The following is a 22162-nucleotide window of genomic DNA, read 5'->3' as shown; positions in this document are numbered from 1 at the left end:
TAGAAAAGGTGTAAACAGCTGAAACAAAGCAGAAACAAGCCAAAATGAGTCACATTCCACCACCAAGTTTAGTCTTTATTTGTACATTAATTCATTTCAGCAAGGCTTAGGAGTACGGCACACAATAAGATTTCACATAAATCCTCTGTTTTCACAATGATTCCTCTCAGCTCTTAGTTCTTAATCACCATTAAGCTTGAACAGTGACCGGGTTAACATGAACAGCAAAAATATTACGCCTATATGACCTGCCTGATATTAACTGGATTTTTACAAAAGTCTGTGTGATGTAATTTATCTGTAATATATCACAGTGAAACTAGATGTTCTGCCACAGTTTAATTCGAGCGAAAAACAAAAGATCACTTACATTGTTAAAAAATACTACATCCAAGCATCAGGATCATCCTCACCATTATTTAGTCCAGTTATATTGTTTTTTCCACTGGTCCCAGAATCCCTTCCAGCAGACATGTAAAGCAGCAAGCTGAGCACACACGTCATTATTCCAATAGAGAACATGTTTTTCAAGTGCTATTTGAAAATCCCACACAGGTTACTTATAATGAACAGTGTCACGTTAACAGCCGTTATAGAATGAGACACAGGAGAGTGTAAATACAGGCAGTGTGCGCCACCAAACAGTTTGTCCTGGTGTTCATAAATGTTCTGCCTGATTTCTACAAGAGGAAACAGTCAGCTTCAAATAAACAGCTACGCTCTCCATACGTGATCGCGTTCAGATCCCATTGTTTGCACAGAGTCACTGAGAAACTGGAGCTCAACTGAGAGGCTGCAGAAAACTGACTCTGCTGAGCTTGATTGTGTTCCAATGCAATCCTTTACAAAGAATCAAAGAGGGGGAGGCATGAGATTGCATCTGTGAAAATTATGTCTCTCATAACACATACACCCGCCTAATGTATTTATATAGCTCTCATGTGAAATGTGCGTGGAATGTGTCCAAACTGTGTGGAAGGCCACCCTGTCCCGTTTGCCACTTTCAAAGAAGAGGTCACTCTTAATGATACAACCCCTGTGTTTAATATCAGCCTCACTAATGCCGAAATGACGGCAGCAGTAATGGTGCATGACCTGTAACGCTGGAAGTTCCAGGTTCACTGTATGGCAGTATTTTGGTTGATATTCAATTTGTTGGCACCACTAAAGTAAAAAATGAAACACGGCAGATCCGTTTTGATTAGCTCTCTATTCGCTAAACCATGGGAACTGCTAATTCTCCATTCAATCAGTCACACAGGTGTTCTTTTGCTATTCTAGGTTTTGCCAAGACTTAGTCAGTCTAACCTGAAGAGGTTCAATCACATGTTATTTGTATAACATAGCTGAATATAAATATGTTGAATACTTAGACAATAATAATAATAATAATAATAATAATAATAATAATAATAATAATAATAATAATAATGATAATAAATTGCATGTCAAAATAAATGTAGGTTATGATACTGTGCATGGTACTGTACAGGGAAAAGTTGGGGTAGCCTAAACTGGGGTCTTCATCCTAATGTTTTGCACATTTGTACCAATTAATTTTAGAAAATGGGAAAGAAAATGCAAATTTATCAGAATTTCCATCCACTACTGTTATTTCTAATAACTACACCGACACAATTTACAGTGCACCGTCAAATCTAAAATAAAAGGTTTTGAAATTATTTGGATTTTAAAAGAATGATGAAAAAAGTCTGGCTGTTAGCAACCCTGAAAAGCGGTGGCACAACAAACTTTAACATTCATATTGTTTTTAGTGTAAAAAAAACATTACAAAGTTCAAGAATTGCCATGTTGTCCATCTTTTTCTCATATTTCTCCCACTAACTAAGTGTCAGAGTAAGGCACCTGGGCATTGTTGTGCCAGACAGACTTCACTTCTTATTCATAATGTGATAAAGGCCCCAAGTATTTTTTGTCTGTCTGTGCCTATTCAAGTAATAAACTCAATGACATGTGGTTCTATAATGATTTATTATATCTTTCTTTGTTTTCCTACTTAGGATCCCCTGTCCACCTTATGGCAGCTGCACACTAAAAGATTTTCAACTGAGACCACAAACATTATGACAGATTTAACTGATTTTTAATGTTAAAATCTTCCGAACACACTGGACGATTTGGCCAGAAAGTGAGTCATTCAGCCATGCGCAAAGCTCACTTTCGATGTTTTGATGCTTGCGACTTTTACCATGATTTGAAGTGCTTGTTAGGTTTTAAACTGATATCAAGCAATATACGCTGAATGCATTATGACATGGGTAAGAAAGTACGAAGTAGTTTTAAAACTTAATCAGTTATTAGTTCAGCCGTAACTGACTTCTTAAAAAAGTTAAAAAAAGATCTGCAGCTTTAAAAACAAAGATATGCCAATGAAGCAAGTCATTCCTCTGTGGATGTGCTTGTACATATCTGCTCAAAAGCACCAGAATTAAATACATAACAGAACCTGACAGGTGTATTTAAGGTTCTGCAAAAAAGCATCATCATTGGGACTAAGGACCGTGGGAGCATTTAAAGCAGCTTAAACAGTTGAAAATAAAAACACCCATCTAGAAACCATCAATATCAATCAATAAATATGGCTGCAGCATCAGAACAGAGTCACCTTCCAAATCAAAATTAATCCCCTTCACTCCCGAAACACTACAGCTGGAAATACGCTGTGAGATTTGAGCCCAAGTTTGATTTCTAAGCTGCGTGACTCATTTTAGAGTCAAACAGATTTTCAGCATTGTTGTGTTTAGATTGTCCCCACCGCTCGCCAGACGGTTGGATGAGTTTTTGACATGTCAGGCTCTCCCACATGGCATGAAACAATAACAGGAAAATGTAGATTATGGCTAGAAATAATTGTACAGCAAGAAAGAAAAAATAGAGAGATAAAGGGGCTCCTACTGCACAGTTACCAGAAGGTAGCTACTGATCAATTTATAATATTGTAGCCTCAAATGTAGTTAGCTTCTCTTTCTACGGTTCTCCTTTATTATTAACAAACGAGTTTCGACTTCATCTTTGACACAAACCCCAGCAGGTAATTTAGTGTGAGGTCAGTCAGGTTGCGTGAAAAAATCGGAATGTGTAGTGAAAGCACTAGAGAGCTTTGGCTTCACATCTCAGATGATTACTCGCACAGCGTCCACCTTAAGACAAAATCAATTTACTTGGAGGTTGTCAAAGTTCAGTTACCTCTCATTAACCATTCTGAAATTCAAGCCCAAATCTGAAAAACAACTAAACCTGATCAGGAGCTGATTTGCCTCTCGGCCCATACACTCTTCCCACGCAGCCTTTCATAATGGCATCACAAAATCGATTATTGCGTAAAGGACAATAATGTGTGAAGCTTCTACCTTTCCTTTGCCATACTTGTAGAAAGTAATTGATCTCATAGAACTGTGCACTCTTTTAAAGGTGATACATGTATCATTTTAACATCAGTAAATCATTTTGAGACATTAGTACTTAATGATTACTCAACAACAAGACCACTGCTGGGATGACTGGCAGCTCCACCAGCCTCCAAACTGAATTTTACAGATTTGGAGGGAAATCTTTACTTTAACATTGCTGCAAACAAAGCAAAAGCTGTAGGATTTTCTAACTGTGAAAATGGTATTAATTAGTTACTTAGTTTATCCTTTTCAGCATTGCCAAATATGCAAAAGAGGAAAGGAGAGAGTGGATTTAAGAGAGAATTAAGGGAAATTAAGTCTTTGTGATTGAGATCGCTGGCACTAAAAACACAGAGACAAAGTCATCGGTCATCTCAGTCATGGTCTCATTGTTAATGGCAGTTGAACCAAACTACCTAATATGACACATTGAGCCTCTACATGAATGTACTGCTGCATTTACAATTGGTAATTTGCTATTTAAAAATTAATCTCAAACATTATTATCCACTCCAATCAGGCAAGACTTCCACATATGAAACATAGTGTATAGCATTAGACTGTAGGCATATTGCTAAATTATTACATTCACATTTTTTTATCTAATAGATACAGTTACAGTCAAACGTTATAACTAAATCCTTCAGTTATTTTTATTATGTTTGTACATTCACTGTTTAAAATGTATTATTAACACACTGTTAAATACACTGTAAAGTTGAATTTGATTATAAAATACATTATAAACTGTAAAGTTTGTCCTCATAGTTTTTTAAAAGTTAGTTTCTTAATAACATACATGAAGTAGTAAGATTAAGTGTTAAAGTTAGGTCATTATGTGGTGGAGGAAGTATAATTTCTATAAATATTAAAGAAAACAGAAATTCTGTCTACATCCGTCATCATGACACATTTAACATGTGTTATTGTAATTGAATTATACTACTGAAATAATTTGTTCAAAAACAAAATCATTAGGAATTTCTGATATGTGCAATGTTTCAGGGTGGAGGTTTTTTGGAGGAGTGTGTACCCTGTACAATACATTCAATAGAATAAAAACTCACAGATATAATATGTATTATTTATATATAGAATATGTGAACAGGAAACTAATAAATCAACCCTGTGTTTCAAAAGTTCACTGTTGATAAAACGCATTAGTAATGACACTTTGCATATCTTACCTAAAATGCTCTTTCAGTGGCTGTATTTCCACACAATCTCAACCTGAAGGGTTCCTTGTAGCCTGAGTCTCACACCATCCCAATTTTAAACTCATCATATACGATATTATTTAATCTAATCTAAGAAAAAAGCAACAATTAACTAGTCCTTTATGCAACCCTTATAAGGTCATAAGAAGGCAATGGCAGCAGCAAGATGCAGAAGATACAGGCAAAAAAGCTGTAGTTTTTGAAGCAATCAGTTTCTATAAAACGAGTTGAAGATATTTGATACCTTTCTCCAAACCAATCAGCCTTGGGCAATGAAAGTTCTTCCCAAATGGTTGAACCAAAACCCTTTCCTTCACACATCAACCAGAGGAAGATGACGAAGGAGAAGATGATGAAGACGATGAAGACAAGGGTGGGGGTCTATGCGTCTCGCCTTCTCCCAGTTCAGAGAACTGGGATGATGTCATTTCCTTGTCTTTCTCCTTTCTGCTTCCCGTGCAGACTGACCTCTGGGCTGGTTTAAACTGCCATGTCACTTTCTTGGTTGTTGATGACATATCTACTGATGTTGATGCCTTGACTGGTGAATTGGCATCCTGAGATGCCATGGGAATCCCTGTAACATTTCTTGCCTTGCCATTGTTGTTTCTGTCCTGTTCGGTGAAAAGCTCACTCAGCACTTCTGGTTCAGTGTTTTCTCCAATCATGTCCCAGCTGGGCTCTGTAGGCAGCTGCTTGGGTCGTGACACACCAGCAGATTTGTCCCCAGTAGCAGAGCTTCTGGAGGAGCGACTGGGATCGGAGTCAGATTGGTCTGAGTCCCAGTCACTGTCCCCTGCCACTGAACCACAACCAAGCTCTGACTCATCAACAGGACCAGATCCTGAACTCTCCGAGTCTGACTCCCTGGAAGAAAATGGCAGACAGAATCTGAGTAAAATATTGTTCTTCAGGAGCTGATGTGTCAAAGATCAAAGGTCAAGGTCGTCCAATATCACATTTTTCTAAGACACTATATCACCGTTAGATATAGAAGACTAAAGCTTATATTGATCAGAAATTGATTCCTCATCATATGATGACGGATGTCATGAAGAAGTCGCAAAGAAGTCAGAAAATTACATCATGCATATGTAGCAGTTATATGTAACTGTTTATCCACCTCCGATTGGTTTCTGCCTTTTTAATCATCTGGTCATTGCCAGCCAATCACCACTGGTGGAGAGAATATATATATATATATATATATATATATATAGACTCTCGGTTATGCTCTTTTATGCTGGCCTCCTGCAGATCATTGCTTTATATTTACCCTCTTTCTTGCACATAATCTGATCATGCTGCGCTGGTAGTAATGAGTGTTTTGCTCCAGGTAAACGCTAGTAGCCACCCCCGCCGCACAGTTACACTCTCCTCTCCCAGTGCCAAAAGACATAACTGAACTGGTATGTAAAGCCAGCCTATCATGGCTTCAGTAGTTATAATTATTAAGTAACATAAAGTTTCATTGTGTGTCACAGGGACCGTGAGCCTGGGCGGTTTCAGGTGGCCTTAAAAGTGAACTCCTACTGCCACTCTGCATGAGACAGTGCCGCTGCTGCTTTGCATAGATGGATTTTCTGTTGCAAACCACCCGTGTGTTGCCATGCTGTCGCTTTATCTTCGGCCAGGCTTTATAATTTATCTTTTTTGTTTAATCAACCCCAAACCCTGAACCATCCTGTCTGTTGATGAACTGTTTCCTGTTTTGCTATGAGGTGTTCCATGAGAAAATTGACAATTGAACTGTGTTACATTGGCGGTGTATGATTAATATATATAATACAGAGTCTTAAAGAGCAACATGATTAGTACAATGCGAGTGGGTACTGCTTCATTTTCATAATCGTCCTTTTAATTCCTATGTCAATTTAATTGCAATAGTTTAACTTTTTGTTGGTTGAGATTTCCTTTCTTCTTTTGATATTGGTTGCTTGTTTTATTTTCTTTGTTTCTAATTAAACAAATTGTTTGAAGACTTCAACTTTTCTTTTCATTCATAAAAAGTATTTTGTTCTAGAAAATGCATTCCTCTTTAATATATTGTTGGTTAATAACTATGTAGATTTTTGGTAAATTGAACCACTTCTCCTGTCTCGCTCAGTATAATGAACCGGAATGAGCCTTTTTGAATTTTGGTACTGATTTTGAGGCCCACATTTTCCCTGGAACACCAGGGTGGTGTTGTTGCAGTTGCAATGCCCCTTGGTCTAATCCATTTGTAGTTTCCCCCTTCACCTCCCACCTCTCACTGCCACAAAGCTGGATGTGGACACAATTAAAACAACCTTGAAGCATCTGCCAAACCACTTTAATCAGCACCTGAGCCAGTAGAGGCCCAACCTGAACTGTGGATCTGCAATTTGGTGGGCACTAGATTTCTGAAGCCAGGGCGGGACTGGGTTAGCTTGTGAGGCGGGCATGGGCGTGGGCGTGAGCGGAAAACACATACTCCATCAGGCTTCTGACAGTGTTTACATATTATGGGACCACTACCAGAGGGATGGCTGCGCTTGTGGGAGCTCTCCAAAGAGCAATACTTTGAGTGAGGTGATGAAGCTGCTCTTGCTGATGTTTCAGCAATGCCCTCATCTCACCCATTTCAGAGACCTGAGAGGCCACTGCCTGATGAGCACCCTGGTCTACCTACTGTATACCAAATGCAAAAGGAAACAAATTACTACGACCTCTCATACCCCCTGGCAAACCCTCCCGTTCCCACCTGATTGCCTCTCCCCTGATGTAAGGCTACACAGGACACTGAGCACTCATAAAGCTCCTGTAATACAGCAAAAATATAAAGGATATCAAGGCTAAAAACATGGTGCAGATGACGCTGTTTCGAATTTTAATGTCAGGGCATACGGACTCTTGAACGACACCGCAGGAGCAGTATTGAGTTCTTTCATGTTTTTTCTGTTGTTTTTTTACCTTTGAAGACATGATCAACGGCCACTTCTATTGTATTGGATTTAGCTGCAATGCTGTTTACCGCTAAAACTCCAAATTTGTTTTGTGGACTCAAACACCTCACCCATCCCTCCATCGGCATAGTGGTGAGTAGATAATGAGTACATTTTCATTTTGCATTGAACCATCCCGTTCAACTACTTATATATATATAGGAGACAAAGCCCTGTCTCCTCTTCCTGAACACTCTGATAGGACTTTCTCCAAAGCCTCCCCAAAGTTTTGCATCTTCAGTCCATTTAGCCTCCTGATAATTATGCTGCCTCATGCTTACTACAATTGACTATATATATATAAAATAAACAAGATAACAGTCCCCCGATAGAGAAGACAAAGCTTCTCGATCAATGATTTCGGTCCTTTTGGCTAGTTCATATCACACTGATGTATAAATGTGGTAATTTTTTTAAGTAAGTTTGGTATTAATTAGTTACCTGATGCTATAAAAATGGGAAAAATGTTATGATTGACAGCTGAGGCTCACTCACAATTAAGTGAGCGCATGCATTGGCGCATCTTTGACACGTTGGCTCCTCTCCATGATCCCTATACTGCACTGATTCTAGCTCCCAATGATTTAAAAAGGACAATATTCATGTGCCCATGTGTCAACAATGGCAACTTTTAATATAGATTCAATTTTCTTATCCTTCCGTTAGATGAGGAAAAGTTTTCTGAAGTTGGGAAATGAAAACCTTGTAGCCATAAACCTCAACCAGATATTCCATTAAGGAAACATGGAATGTGTGGAAAAAACATATGGATTAGCATGGCAGTGATGTGGATGTTGCAGTGGACTGAAGAGGGAGATTGGCCTAAATGGAAACTCAATCTGAGCAAAAAAAGGAAATTACCAGACTGTCAAAGGGTGGTAAGAATAATATTTTGAGCTAGAGTGAGGGGCTAAGACCCCTGGAAGAAGTTAAATCACTACTCCATTGTGTCAACAGAAGCCAGAGGCTCGGGCACTTGATTAGGGTGATTCCTAGATGCCTACCTATAAAGGTATTCGTGGCATATCCAGCTGGGACTATACCCAAAGGAAGAACATTTGTGGATCAAGACTTGTGATGTATACTACATAACTTTCTTGTTGTTGTGATATTTGGCTATAGAAATAAAATGACATGACTCGACATACTAGAGGAATCACACACCCATCTGGGCTTCTCAGTGTCCCCTTGGGAAAGCTAGATGATATATAGAAAGACAGACCGGGCTACCCTACTTGGCTGTCTACCAGCCTGAACGGAAAGTGAAGTCGAATGGTTATTGGTCTGTGGCTGAATTAATGAATTCTGTGAATTCCAAAAAATGAGATGTGCCAGGGTTATAGTGAATAAAGAAAAATTGCACATACCTGCCACTGTATGATGTGGTTCCTGCAGGGCCGAGCAGTAGGCAAGCTGGAGCAGCCAAATAGACAAAGCTGTCCGTGCACAGAAAATCTCCTTCCTCTGGTTTTTGTGGGGCTAGGTGAGTCAGCTTGGCATCCTGTTCCTGAGTTGACAGGTCTAAGTGTCTTTTCATGCTATATGAACGTAGCTTTGTATCATCAAGTCTTGTTTGTATTGAATCTTGTTTTGTATCATGGTTGGGAAATTCTGTCATTGTGGTGACATCACCATGGGAGGAAGGTCTTGCAGAAACTGCAAGGTAAACAAAGCTGTCTGATTGGACGAAGGGATCTATATCACCACAGTCTAGTCCTGAGGTTCTGATTGGCTTTTGATTGGGATCGAAAAAGTGTTTGAGTGGTTTTGAGGGAGACAGAGGAAGAGGGTAATCACTTCCCATGACGGTCACTTTTTTCCTAGGTGGTATTTCTTGACTCGATGGGTCATTCGGAGCAGAAAAGTCCTCAATTTCTGTATGGTGGATTGAGGACTTCATTATTGAAACTACTCCGATCTTTCTATCTTTCCCCCTCTCTTCCTCTCCCTCCATCATTCCAGGTTCTACTTCCTCTTTTTCAACATATCCCTCTATGTCTTCATGTGAGGAGGTGTTGAGGAGTGATGGGTAGCACCACTGTAGCTCTGCACTCTCCTCCCGTCCCCATTCCTTTAGCACTCCATCGTTCCCGTCTTTCTCCAGTGACGTGCTGCTGCCTAAGTCAGACCCACTGACAGGCTGGTCACTGTCAGAGCCGGCCTCCTCCTGGCTCTGATTGGATATGGAGAGGAAGACACCACTGGAGTCGGACTCCAGCGTTACGTTGGAGTCTGGAGAGCTGTCCTCCTTAGTAGAGCTAGAAAAAAGACAAAGCAGTCAAATGACTGCTTCACTCCCTTGTGTCTAATAAGCTTCTTGACTTTTAATACTCCTTCACTATCATTACCACAACCTGCCAGTACCTATTTTATTAGATCAAGACCATTGACTTGTTTCTGACTCTCAGACCCACAGAGCCCTTTGCAGCATTTTTGTAGCTCTAATTTGAATGCTACCACAGATGTCTTGGTGATGGACACATCATTATGAAGACACTCTCTAATTTGGTTGAAGCCATGTCATGGATCTCATGGGGAGCTAATTGCTATCGTGATCTGCTCAAGCCATATTCAGGACAAACTTTTTCTTTCTGTTTCTTTCATACTGGTCTCACATTGCCAGAACTATTGGAAGACGTTCTGCTCTTCTACCACTGATAAGTTAATGATGATGACATATGAAAAGCAATGAAACCGCAACACAAACAAACACAACAAATGTGCGAATGAACAATTTACGCTCCTACCAAGTCACTTTTATACACACAAATTACTTCAAATGGTGTTTGAATTGATTTCACACATGGATTTTGTTCTTGCCTTGTGCTATGTACATGCATTGAGTCAAGATATATGTCAACATGTGGTGGGTCAGTGCTCAAAATAACCATGTTCATGGAATTACCTTGTGGCAACAGTGGAAGTCCCAGCAGATTGGTTTGACCAGTCAACAGGTCTGTCTGTGTCTGTAGCTGGTGAGGCCATAGCAGTAAGCTCCAAAATGACCTGAGATCTGCTCCCTAATCCTGGAAACAAGTGGAACAGAAGACTTACTCAGTAAATACTACTATTAATTTCCCATCCAGTTTAGTCTTTCGATATTTACAGCCAGCTCAATGTTTGTTTTGTTCTCGTGACTGTAACATTCATTGATTTTTCTGGCTGAGGTATTTCTGCGGGATTAGAGAAGTGACACAAGCACAGGTTTGTGAGTGGACAATTTTCTCAGTTACAGTGCCAACATTAACAAAGCCATATTTAGGCAATTAGAATAGCTGATATATGAAAAGCAAACATCAGCCACCGTTCCTCTGACATGAGACAATCAGTGAGCATTGTCTTTATTATTTTAAATGGAAAATACCACAATAGCTTCCTGAAGTCATAAAGGTGGCTCATGCATTGTTACCTAATTTGCGCCCTCGTTTTAAAGATGATCATCTATCACCATGATAATGCTGGTCATAGTCTTCCTTTGCTGAAATCCGGAGAATTGGCTATAAAGTTTATCTGCAGTTTGCCTTTCACTCATGCACAACACAAAGGGAGGTTATCTGGACAGCCACGCTCACAACAGCAACAAATCCTTGGCATTATTCAGCAGCCGGGGGCCGCAGACGGAGGCAGGAAGCCAAGTATTATCTCCACTGCAGAGATCATGTGCTTTCTTGACAACACACAATCATCGTCGTCAGCTCTTACCACTTCAAACTCTTGTGACATATTTTTCACTGTCTTCTACATGAATGTCACCACTTTTGTCACCGGGAGATATTTCTTTTCTTTTCCCTTATTTAATTTTTGTGTCTGTCTGGCATTAGAAGCGTCATCTAAACTTATGTAACTGCACGGATATGAATGAAAAGGACAAGGGGAAAATAAAATAAAAGATAAACAATAATGAAATCCAACAAATATGTACCTGTCATTGGAGTCTTTTCTCTCTGAGGCCCAGGGTGTGTTTGGTACATGTCAGCCCTCTGTGGTTCTGGCAGTGTTTGGTACAGATCCTGGGAGTCCCTGTGGGGCTGAGACAGGTCTAGGTGTTCCAGGTCAGAGTCCAGCTCCCTCGCTCTCCTTTCTAACTCTGTAAGGCTGAGCTCTGACGCTGCCGAGGAGGGGGGGTGTGATCCCCCAAAGCCAACCGGGGGCAGGAGGAGAGGCCAACGCGGCAGAGAACCTGAGAGGGAATCTGTATCACCTTCTCCTCCTGCACCCCCTTTCTCCCAGCCATCATCCCATAATGTGTTGACCACGTCAAGGACATCCTCCCATCTCTCCATCCCTCCCTCCTCTCCAAGTGTCGCTCCTTCTCCTCCTTCCAGTTCAACTTCTTCTTTTTGTAATGTAACCCCCTCCAACTCTTCTTCATGTTGCTCTTGTATTTCAACTTTGATCATTGTATCTCTGCCCAGCAACCTTTCAGGCATTATTTCTTCTTCCCTCTCCTTTCTCACTTCAGTAGTTTTGTGTGAAATTACTTGGACTTTTTCTTCCATTCTTCTCATTTCTTGTTTGGTTTCTTCTAATATCTCCTCACTGATCGTAACCTTCTCTTTCTTCTTATCCACTTTGTATTCTTTTTTGTCTCTCTCCTCCTTCTTCTCCTTTTCTTTATTATCTTCCTTTCCCCTCCTGTTCTGCCTTTCAGTTGTCTGTTCCCTGTTCTCCTTACTCTGCTCTCCTTGTTTCTCCTTGCTCCTCGATCTCCTGGGCTCTTCCTGCTCACTGTAGACCCTCCAGTTCTCCAAGTTTTGCTCTTTCAAGGAAGCCCTGCCCACCAAACTCGCCACCTGGGCTGATTCTGAATGGGAGGGCTCTTTAAGTGAGCATCGTCCCACAATACTTGTAGAATTAATTAAGCTCGATAGTGGGTTTTCTGAGAAGTGACCTGTGCGGGGGTGGAGAAGGGCATGGGGCCGTCTCTTCTCCAATGCTGAGAGGACAGAAGGGAGTGGGGGGAGAATTGGGAGGTTGTGGAGTGCTCCACCTTGCCTAACAGTCCTCTTTCTAACCATGACTCGACGAGGCCAGGTTGACTCAATGCCTTCGGAGGGGCCTTGTGATTCAAGGTCTCCAAGCCCCCTGCTTAGTCTTGGGCTGACTACGCCTGGGCGCAGCCCAGTGGCTGTGCCAGGTCGTGTCCTTGAACTGGACTTAGAAGATTTGGATTTGTGGGGTCTGGAACCTTTCTCTTTATCACTAGATTCAATCTTATCCTTGTCCAGAGGCATATTCTCAGCCTGATCTGAAGGGGCAACTTCAGCTGTATGTGCAGAAGCAACACATATCTGTCCTTTATCTATTGTCATAGCACTGTTCTGGGCATTACTGACAGCCACAGTCCCAGCATCACTCAGGGTCTCGTTCTCATCTTCAACACCAGCTTCTAGTACTGCCTCTGGTTCAGATATAAATGCGATCTTAACTTCTGTCTCAACTTTAGCACCTACTCCAGACTCCGCTTCTGAACCAACCTCATTATTAACTCCAGCTACAACTCCAGCTTCTGTTCCGGCCCTGTTCTCCATATGTTTTGAACCAGCATCAACCCCTGCCTCTTGCTTAATTCCTGAATTTGATCCAGCTCCAACCTCAAATTCATTTCCAGGCCTGACCCTGTCCTCAGTATCAATTGGAGTTGAAGGACCAGCCTCAGCAATGACTTCTGGTTTAGACAAACCCCTTCCAGTTCTTTCCCCACTCCTTGTCCCTCCCCTGTGTCCCTCCTTGACAGATGGAGACATATTTTCTATCTCTACCCCAGATTGCACTTTTCCCTCCAAATGCCGTCCTCCTGGTCTTGTTTTGACTTTTTGACCCATTCTTATTTCAGACCCATTTCTAATGCTAGACCTGGATCCTTTATCATAATTGTTCCAGCTTTCAGTTCTGTGATGTTCTTGTATCCCAGCCCTGATTTCAGCCTCTGACATGTTTCCAACACCTACTTCACATACTAACCTTGGCCCACACCCAGATTTGCTGTCAACTAACACCATACCAACACTCCCATTGTCAAACTTAGAAACCATTCCCCCACCTACACTTTCAAGACCAACCCTTGATCCAGCTCTATTCCTACCCACTGCGCAGGTGCCCATTCTGGGCGCAGCATTGGGGGAGGGTGAAGGTGATGGCTGGGGAAGCAACAGGGGTGTTGTGTCTAAAACCTGGTCGTGATCTAAAAACACAGAGTCTCTTTCTGAGTGCAGAGGGACTGGTCTGCCATATCCAAAGGTCCCAAAAGTTGATGTTTCCCTTCTCTCCCTTTCTCTCGCTCTCTCCCTCTCCAGTCTGCCTCTCTCCCTCTCTCTTTCCCACTCTCGCTGGGCCCACCCTCGCTCCATCTCCCTCTCTCTCTCCCTCTCCCAATCCCTTTCTCGCTCAGTGCGGCCCCATCCTCCTCCCCGCTCCCTAAGGTCCTGCTCAAGGTCATGAGCAGAGAGTTGGACCAGCGGGGAACGGTAGGGTGATCGTCTAAGCTCTTGGGGTGGTGACAACCTTAAACTCTGGGTTTGAGAGTAATGCCTTGGCTGAACGACCTGGGGAGGGGAACAGCGCAAACTCTGAGACTGACTGGGGCGAGTCTTGGCAGGAGAGAAAAATACTGGAGTATGGTACCCTGAAGAAAGAGGAGAGCCAGAGAAGGGGGAAATGAGGGGGGAGGTAAGAGAGGAAGACTGGCCACCTGTGGGAGGGTAGTGTCCTGGGTTTAGATATCCCCCTCCTCTGTCCATCATTTCAGTTGTAGTAAGCTCAAGACACTCGAGATGTTTCGGAGGTGGTAAGACTTTCCAGGAATGTTGACCATCTCTGCTCTTTGTGCTGTCTCCATGGTGATGGTGGTGGTGATGGTGGTGTTTCTTGGAGGAGGAGGAAACTCCCGGTGCTGAGAATGAGGATACAGAGGGGGAAACTGATCGGGTAAAATTTCCTGGCGAGTGGCAGCCACCACCATTGACATCATGACCCCCCAGCTTCAATGAATCATAAATGGCTCTTTCATCTAGTCGGCGCACAAATGAAGGGTTTGGAGTTAAGGAGCGGGGCTGTGGATCAAACATGTCAGCTGGGGACCTGCTAACTCTAAGAGAGCCACTTGCAGAGTAGATAAAATTTGCGTCACCACCAGGATCTCGCCGTATGGACTCTCCAGGGTGGTGGTGATGGCTGTCAATCTGTTGGTTGATGCACATGGTATCATAGATGGATCTCTGGGGTATGTAGCCATCTCCATACCCCCCTTCCACTCCTACATCTCGCCCTCCCACTCTCCCATCCCCAGCTCCATGTTTCTCCAGGCAGCAAGAGCTCTTCCTGAAACACCCTGGACGGCTAAGAGGCTTGCCCATGCTTGGGTGGAAGGCTGATGGTGGGAGGGATTGGTGGGAGGCACGCGTGAAGTTTGAAGGGTGAATTGTGAAGTTGTTAATTTCACTAAATCTGAAAATAATTGCTTGAAAAAGGTCTTTCAGGATGTGCAAGACACATGGCAGCTGGCTTTGAAGGGGCCATGAAAAAATAAAAGAATGATAGAAATGTTAGCCAGGTCAGGATAATCTTGTGATGAAAAAAATCCTCTTGTCAAAATCTCCATGACAAAAAGACATTGTAAATGACATAAAGTTTAAATTGAAATGGATCCCTACAACAAGAAGTATCCCAAAAAGATTTCGTAGAAACAAATCACAGGAAAAGAAAAAATATGTCCACTTTTTATATCCACAAGGTCACTGTTCTTAGCTCATCTTCTTTCCCAGTTCTGAGCCAAGCGTAAATTTGTCATCCATAGAGCAACAGAAAGTCGGTGTGCAGTGAATAATAGACTGAATACAGTCAAAGCGTCTTGGCTTATTCTGGTAGAATTAGTTGATTACTTCATCTGTCTGTGGGAAATAAAGCAAAGAAAAAGAAATTCACTTAAAACAGCTTGGACAAGTCTGTCCAACCGAAGTGAGGGGTTATTTATATTTTTTCAGGATATTGGTTCATATAGTCAATGATGTTGAATGTGCAATACATTTTAAACATTTCAATTTTCTGCTTAACCTGTAAAACCAGTTGTATCATGTCCTCTGTGCTTTTGACTGGATATTTCTGAGGTCTGAGAAAACAACCCTCTGATGTCATTAGTATGTAGCCCCCATGGGGTCATGTGGTAGAAAAAAATGTTTTGAGAATCAGTCAGAAGAAAAACCTATGGGGATGATGTGAGGACAATCTCTTTGTGCCCTTATCTGAGGTCATAATGACGGATTAGCTACAGCATCGGTTGCAGAAGGGCAGTTCACAGCCCCTGAGGAAACATTGCAGCATGTGCATTTAGGTTATTTTTCTGCCGACCACTTCCCATTACAATGGAGCTGCAAATCTCTGGCACTGTTATTTTGGGGTTTGGAGCTAAAATTTGATTGTGATGAAGACCCAAGAAAGGGATGAGTCGCTCTTACTGGCAGATGATAAAAACATTGAGTAATGCATCCACATGTCTTTCATTTCATACATTTTATAATGACCTAGGATGATACAGTGGGATGAATCAGTTGCTACTCTCAGCTCTTCCAAAAAATGGATTTGTCCCTTCACAGTGGGAAAGGAAACAAATTCAATTAAACCACATTTCATTCTGTACAATACAGTACGACTCTTTGAATCGCTTGTAAGAAAATCGACAACACAAAAGAAAACAAAACAGAGTTTACTCTCAGAGACACAAAGAGATACATCAAGGACATCTTGAAATAGTCAGACCATTCGTATGAAAGAAAGTCTTATTCTTAAAAACTGATGGAAAACTTACTCTAAATGGTCGTACAGAGTAGCCTTCATCATTGCTGAACCTAACAACAGTACTATGCTTAACAATAATGCCAATTTCTGGTAGGTTTTGCATCAGATCATCTAGCTTCCTGTGTTATGTTGAGACAGACATTAGCACATCACATGCTCCGTTTGCCAGTCTGTGAGCTTGATTTGCCGACATGCATGGTTTAGAAATCTGCTCTGTATTAGCTCGGATAGGGCATGAGACTTTACAATTTAAATTAAAAAGTCTGGGTTACGAGCTTGAAATGTTGTTCTTCAAATGCAGACAGAGAGGATCTAAAGAAAACAAGAATATGAGCATGTTAAAGCCCTCAAAAAGCCAAATCATTTGCCTGAATAATAATAATAATAATAATCCTTACAATTTCAATAGGGCCTCACCTGTCAGTGCCTGTCAGTGCTTGGGCCCTAAATAGCCTTGAATTGCAATACAATAATTTAGAAAAAAAATTAGTGTTTTATTTATAATAGAAAGTAAAAGTCATACTGTCGAGTGCAGTCAATCTGTCTCTTGTGAATCCCCTGACTTAATGAAGGTGCAATGTTAGATTCCTGAGTGCCTCTTTAATTGCAATCCAGCAGTGACTGCAGAGCACTTAACAATTACCTGATAGCAAAAGTAGCTCACAGCTGTCTGAAAATGTAGAAAACCCTCCTGTCTGTCGATTGATTTCAATAGTAGCCAAAAATCACTAGAATACTCAACATATACCAAAAACCATCCATACATCTATTATCTTCACCTTGACATTTTAGGGGACTAGCCAACAACTACGAAATACCAAACCAATAAGGGGCAGGATATCAATAATGCTATAGAGAAGCACCACTTTAATTAGGGGAGAATCCCATGGAAACCCAATTGTTTGTTTTAAACGTTCCCTGAAAGTGGTTTCTCTGTTTTTTTCTTTTTGTAATTCAGTAGTTAAGCTACACTTCAAAAACGCTGTCAGTACAGATGTACTGTGTAAATCCTGAATAGCGACCTCGAAATTGTAGCCATAGTTGGTAAAACCCTTCTTTCATTTGTATATGTTAAATCTTAAAACAAATAAAATACCAACAGTTTTCACAAGTGTTACCAACACTTCAGCACCAAGACAACAGAAAAAAAGAAAGAAATGTAGACATATCATGTTTTTTCCTCACAGGACAGGCTTTACACTGAGCCAAATATTCAGGCCCTGGTATTATAATTAGTATAATTTAGCAGGGGTTAAAAATTTGAACACCAGGGCCATGAAGACAAAAGGTAAAACTTCAAATGGTTTTCATTTTTACCCCAGAGATGGTTGTAACACTAAGTTTTATAATGAAGCCCTATGATTAGCTAATCTCAATTTTGTACACATCACATACTATGACATAAAATATACTACACTTTTTCACAATCATAATAGTGAAAACACCAAAATGACAAATTATTTAAATCTTAAATGTTCTTTATAATGTAGTTTAATTTGTTCTCCAACAAACAGGCTAAGCTAAATACTCAACAGTTAGCTAGCCAGGTTTATATTAGCAACATTACAAAATATTTTACACCCTTAAGGATTACAAAATTTGACAACAGAACAACAAATGATTACAATTCAAATGTTAGCCTATCTAATTGTATTCTCCAACAGAAAGACCTGAAGCCCTAGTTAGCTCAACTTAGTTAGGCTATATATTATTACATAAAGCATACCAACACCTTTCGCAACCTTAGGGGTGAAAACACTCACAACCAAAATAAAAAAATATAATTTTGAATATTGTCCTCAGTTTATGATATCTCTCAAACCTAAAGCCTAAACTAAATACTGAAGACCTACATGGCAAATCCCTCTGGTCAATTTTTTTGAAATTACATCATCGATCATAAATCACAACAGTTCTTGCAACGTAGAGGTGGAAATGCTCTTCACAGCAAAGACAACAAAAGATAAATCGTCACAACTCTTCAAAAATGTTGAAGTTGGAGAGATGTTACTGTGACAGCTTGCACTCGGAATTCTTTTAGCCCCATGCAAATTTGGTTCCAAAAATAAAGTCAAGATGACGTCAACATTCCTTCAAAGCTGTTCCCTTTGTCAATATGAGAAATATGACGCTGAATTTTCAACATGACATGAAAAGGACATTATGAAAATTGGCTTGGATATGGATGTTTCTACTTTTGAATGCACTGAACAGTTTCAATGACAGCACCTACAGCCAGCCAACTCCCGCTCTGTGCAAGATAACGACAGCACTTAATATGATAATTAGCTCTAAACGTTGTCTCGCAGAAAGTCACGACTATCAAGGGAGATCTGGCAACCTCAGCACGACGCCAATTTGATCACAAAAGAAGTTTTAGAAAAATTATTTACTGATTCAAAACTCCATTCCTAGTACATCTTTTTGCCACATAATGAAAAGAACAGTTTGACAGTCACGCACGGAAAAACATCTTGAGACATGTTCCACAGTCGTCCTCAAGTATCAACACTAAAAACCATCTCAGATGTCACATAAGAACTGTCTCATTTGTATGTATTAGTGATGCCTTCCTCATATATCAGTGAAGCTCCATCAATGGAGCCTATTGACAGACTGATCTCTAGTCTTTCTATCTCTTTATCTTTTCAGTGCGCCTTCAGTCTTAAGCATCCTCCCTCCACACACATACACACACACACACCCTCTCTTTCATCACTGCTGCTGCCACCTGCTCTATTTTACCCTGATCAATAGAAAAGCCAGAACCTTATCAGCATGGTCAAAGTCATTAACAGGCATCAGCTAATCCAGTCTGTCCATCCTGGGAATGTGTTGTCATCCTGTCTCAAATCAGCATTCTCGTTTGTTTTTCTTACCGGCATCTCTGTCCCTGTCGTTTCTCTCTGCCTCCCTCTCTTTATCTCTGCCGCTTTCCTCTCTTTCTGTCGCTTGTCTCCCTCTTCCTCTCTCTCCCCCTCTCTCTCTCTGCTGTGAATCATGCCTTCTGTCAGAGGAAGGTTTTTTTTTTTTGACAAGCGCTCTCGCTGCCAACCAACACACCAACGCAAACCCTCCTCCACCTCCTCTCCCTTTCACCCTCTCTCTCTCTCTTCTTGCTTTTCTTCTCCTCAATATAGCCTGCCTCTACCTCTCGCTCGCTCCCTCTCCTCCTCTATCTCCCTCTCTTCCTCCCGTTTACACTCTACACAGCTTCAGGGATTTAAGAGCTTTGGAGCCGCAAAGAGACCAACTTCTCCTCTCCATCTGCCTCTCTTTACTTTCTTCCACCAGCTCATCTCTCCCTCTTATCTCTCTCTCTCATCCTCTCTCTGTGTTGGGATCTCTCCATCTTTCTCTCCCCCTCGCAATCCCTTCTAGATTTAGCTTGACCTGAGTGGGTTTCCCTTGGGAAATCATCACCATCACACATTTTAGAAATAAGGTAACAAAGGGGGAGAATGAAGGACAGACAGATCTATCTATCTATCTATCTATCTATCTATCTATCTATCTATCTATCTATCTATCTATCTATCTATCTATCTATCTATCTATCTATCTATCTATCTATCTATCTATCTATCTATCTATCTATCTATCTATCTATCTATCTATCTATCTATCTATCTATCTATCTATCTATCTATCTATCTATCTATCTATCTATCTATCTATCTATCTATCTATCTATCTATCTATCTATCTATCTATCTATCTATCTATCTATCTATCTATCTATCTATCTATCTATCTATCTATCTATCTATCTATCTATCTATCTATCTATCTATCTATCTATCTATCTATCTATCTATCTATCTATCTATCTATCTATCTATCTATCTATCTATCTATCTATCTATCTATCTATCTATCTATCTATCTATCTATCTATCAGTCTCCCACTCACACACAGTCTTTTCTTCTCTTGCTCACTCCATCCCTCTTGTAGCCCTCTCAGTTTGCCCTCTACCTCCCACTCCTCACCTCAGCGTTAATGCAACACACATTACTGTGGAGGCGGCAGGGAGACTGAGAGAGACAGAGAAAGAAAGAGCACCACATACTGTACAGAGCAATTTGAAAACGTCATCATCAGCACCATCATACAGATATATGCAAACACATAAAACAAGATTTAAAAAAATATAATTCAGAAACTAATGATCAGTAGCACCATAATTTGTCATTTTGTCCTGTACCATCAGAATAATCGAACACATAATGGTTAGAAACGTCCTGATGACATCTTTTCCTGCCTAAACGCTACAGTGACAGCAATGTGACTGTAGAAGCAGACATCCACAGTGAATGTATCTGTAAGGAAGCAGGGAGGTTATGTCCCGGTCAGGTTGGGAACAGTTCAGTCCGATCAGACTCATCTCCATGGCTCTACTTCCTCTCTCTCTCTCTCTCTCTCTCTCTCTCTCTCTCTCTCTCTCTCTCTCTCTCTCTCTCTCTCTCTCTCTCTCTCTCTCTCTCTCTCTCTCTCCCTCCCTCCCTCCCTCCCTCCCTCCCTCTCTAACAACTAGTATGTGCTGATCACTTGGTGAGCAAGACATGGAATCCCTTGCAATAGTACTTAATATCATGACCTTTATTATATAGAAAATCTCATTATTTTGGATAAAATTCTTTCTTTTAATTCTGCCTTTTAAATTTTTTGTTTTACCAATGACCACACTTTACAGCTCTGTTTTTACAGTGCGTCCATAAGCCTATATCCCTCATATTGCTCAAGGACACTTCAGCATGCAGAATGGGGAACACAGGGATCGAACTTCCCACCTTGGAGGTAGTGGGCCTTTCACAAACATATCAGTTCTCCAAGATCCAATAATTATTCCCTGGCAAAATGGTGGAAATGTCATGAAGCTGCCTCTTGCTGTTTTACAGAAAGTAAAATAAAAATCCTGGGTCCGCACCAAAATTCAATGGGTTCTTTCCTGACTCATACCACATCCTGCTCACAAACGAATAAGCATACAAACCAACCAATAAAGAAACGGACAGGGGTGCAAACGTACCTCTTTGATGGAGGTTAAGATTATACAACGTTTTTTGCCATTTCAATTTAATTTAAAGGGGTTACACAGTTTTTAACCTCTGCCGTTCCCTTCAACAAAACATCCTCCTGAATCACTTATCCCAGCAAGACATCAGACCAATGACAGCAATCAGCACTGCCAGGCTAGTAATGTGGTCCATTATAGTAATGCAGCCCAGATATGCATGAAAATATGTAAATATGTATGCATGTTGATATGTAATTTAAACACAGGGAAAACCATGAAAGTAGTATGTAGTTTCTGAAACTCCAGGGTTGGAATTTAAAGCTGTAGCGTTCACCACAGCCTTGTTAAAACTGGGCCAGTCATTTCCACGTCTGTGTGACTGACAGAAGAAAAGACTGACTCTCACTCCCCTTTATTATGCTTGTTCCCTTTGCAAGCTCAAGTGGTGTTGACTCTGTCAGTGTGTGTGTGTGTGTGTGTGTGTGTGTGTGTGTGTGTGTGTGTGTGTGTGTGTGTGTGTGTGTGTGTGTGTGTGTGTGTGTGTGTGTGTGTGTGACAGGGGAGATAGACACAGGCAAGCAGAGACAAGGAGAGAAATCTCAGTCAACAGTAAAAGAGAAAAATGTGAAGAATGACTTCATGTGTATATCTGTGGCTGCATTTGTTTTTCCCTCTCACTTTCTGCTGTGTCCACACCAGACAGATGAACACGTTGGTTTGATAAGTCCAGCAGCTGTGTGTGTGATCATGATACC

This window comes from Limanda limanda, chromosome 12 (genome assembly GCF_963576545.1).
Source record: "Limanda limanda chromosome 12, fLimLim1.1, whole genome shotgun sequence".
In the NCBI taxonomy this organism is placed as follows: domain Eukaryota; kingdom Metazoa; phylum Chordata; class Actinopteri; order Pleuronectiformes; family Pleuronectidae; genus Limanda; species Limanda limanda.
This window is presented reverse-complemented; position numbering follows the sequence as displayed.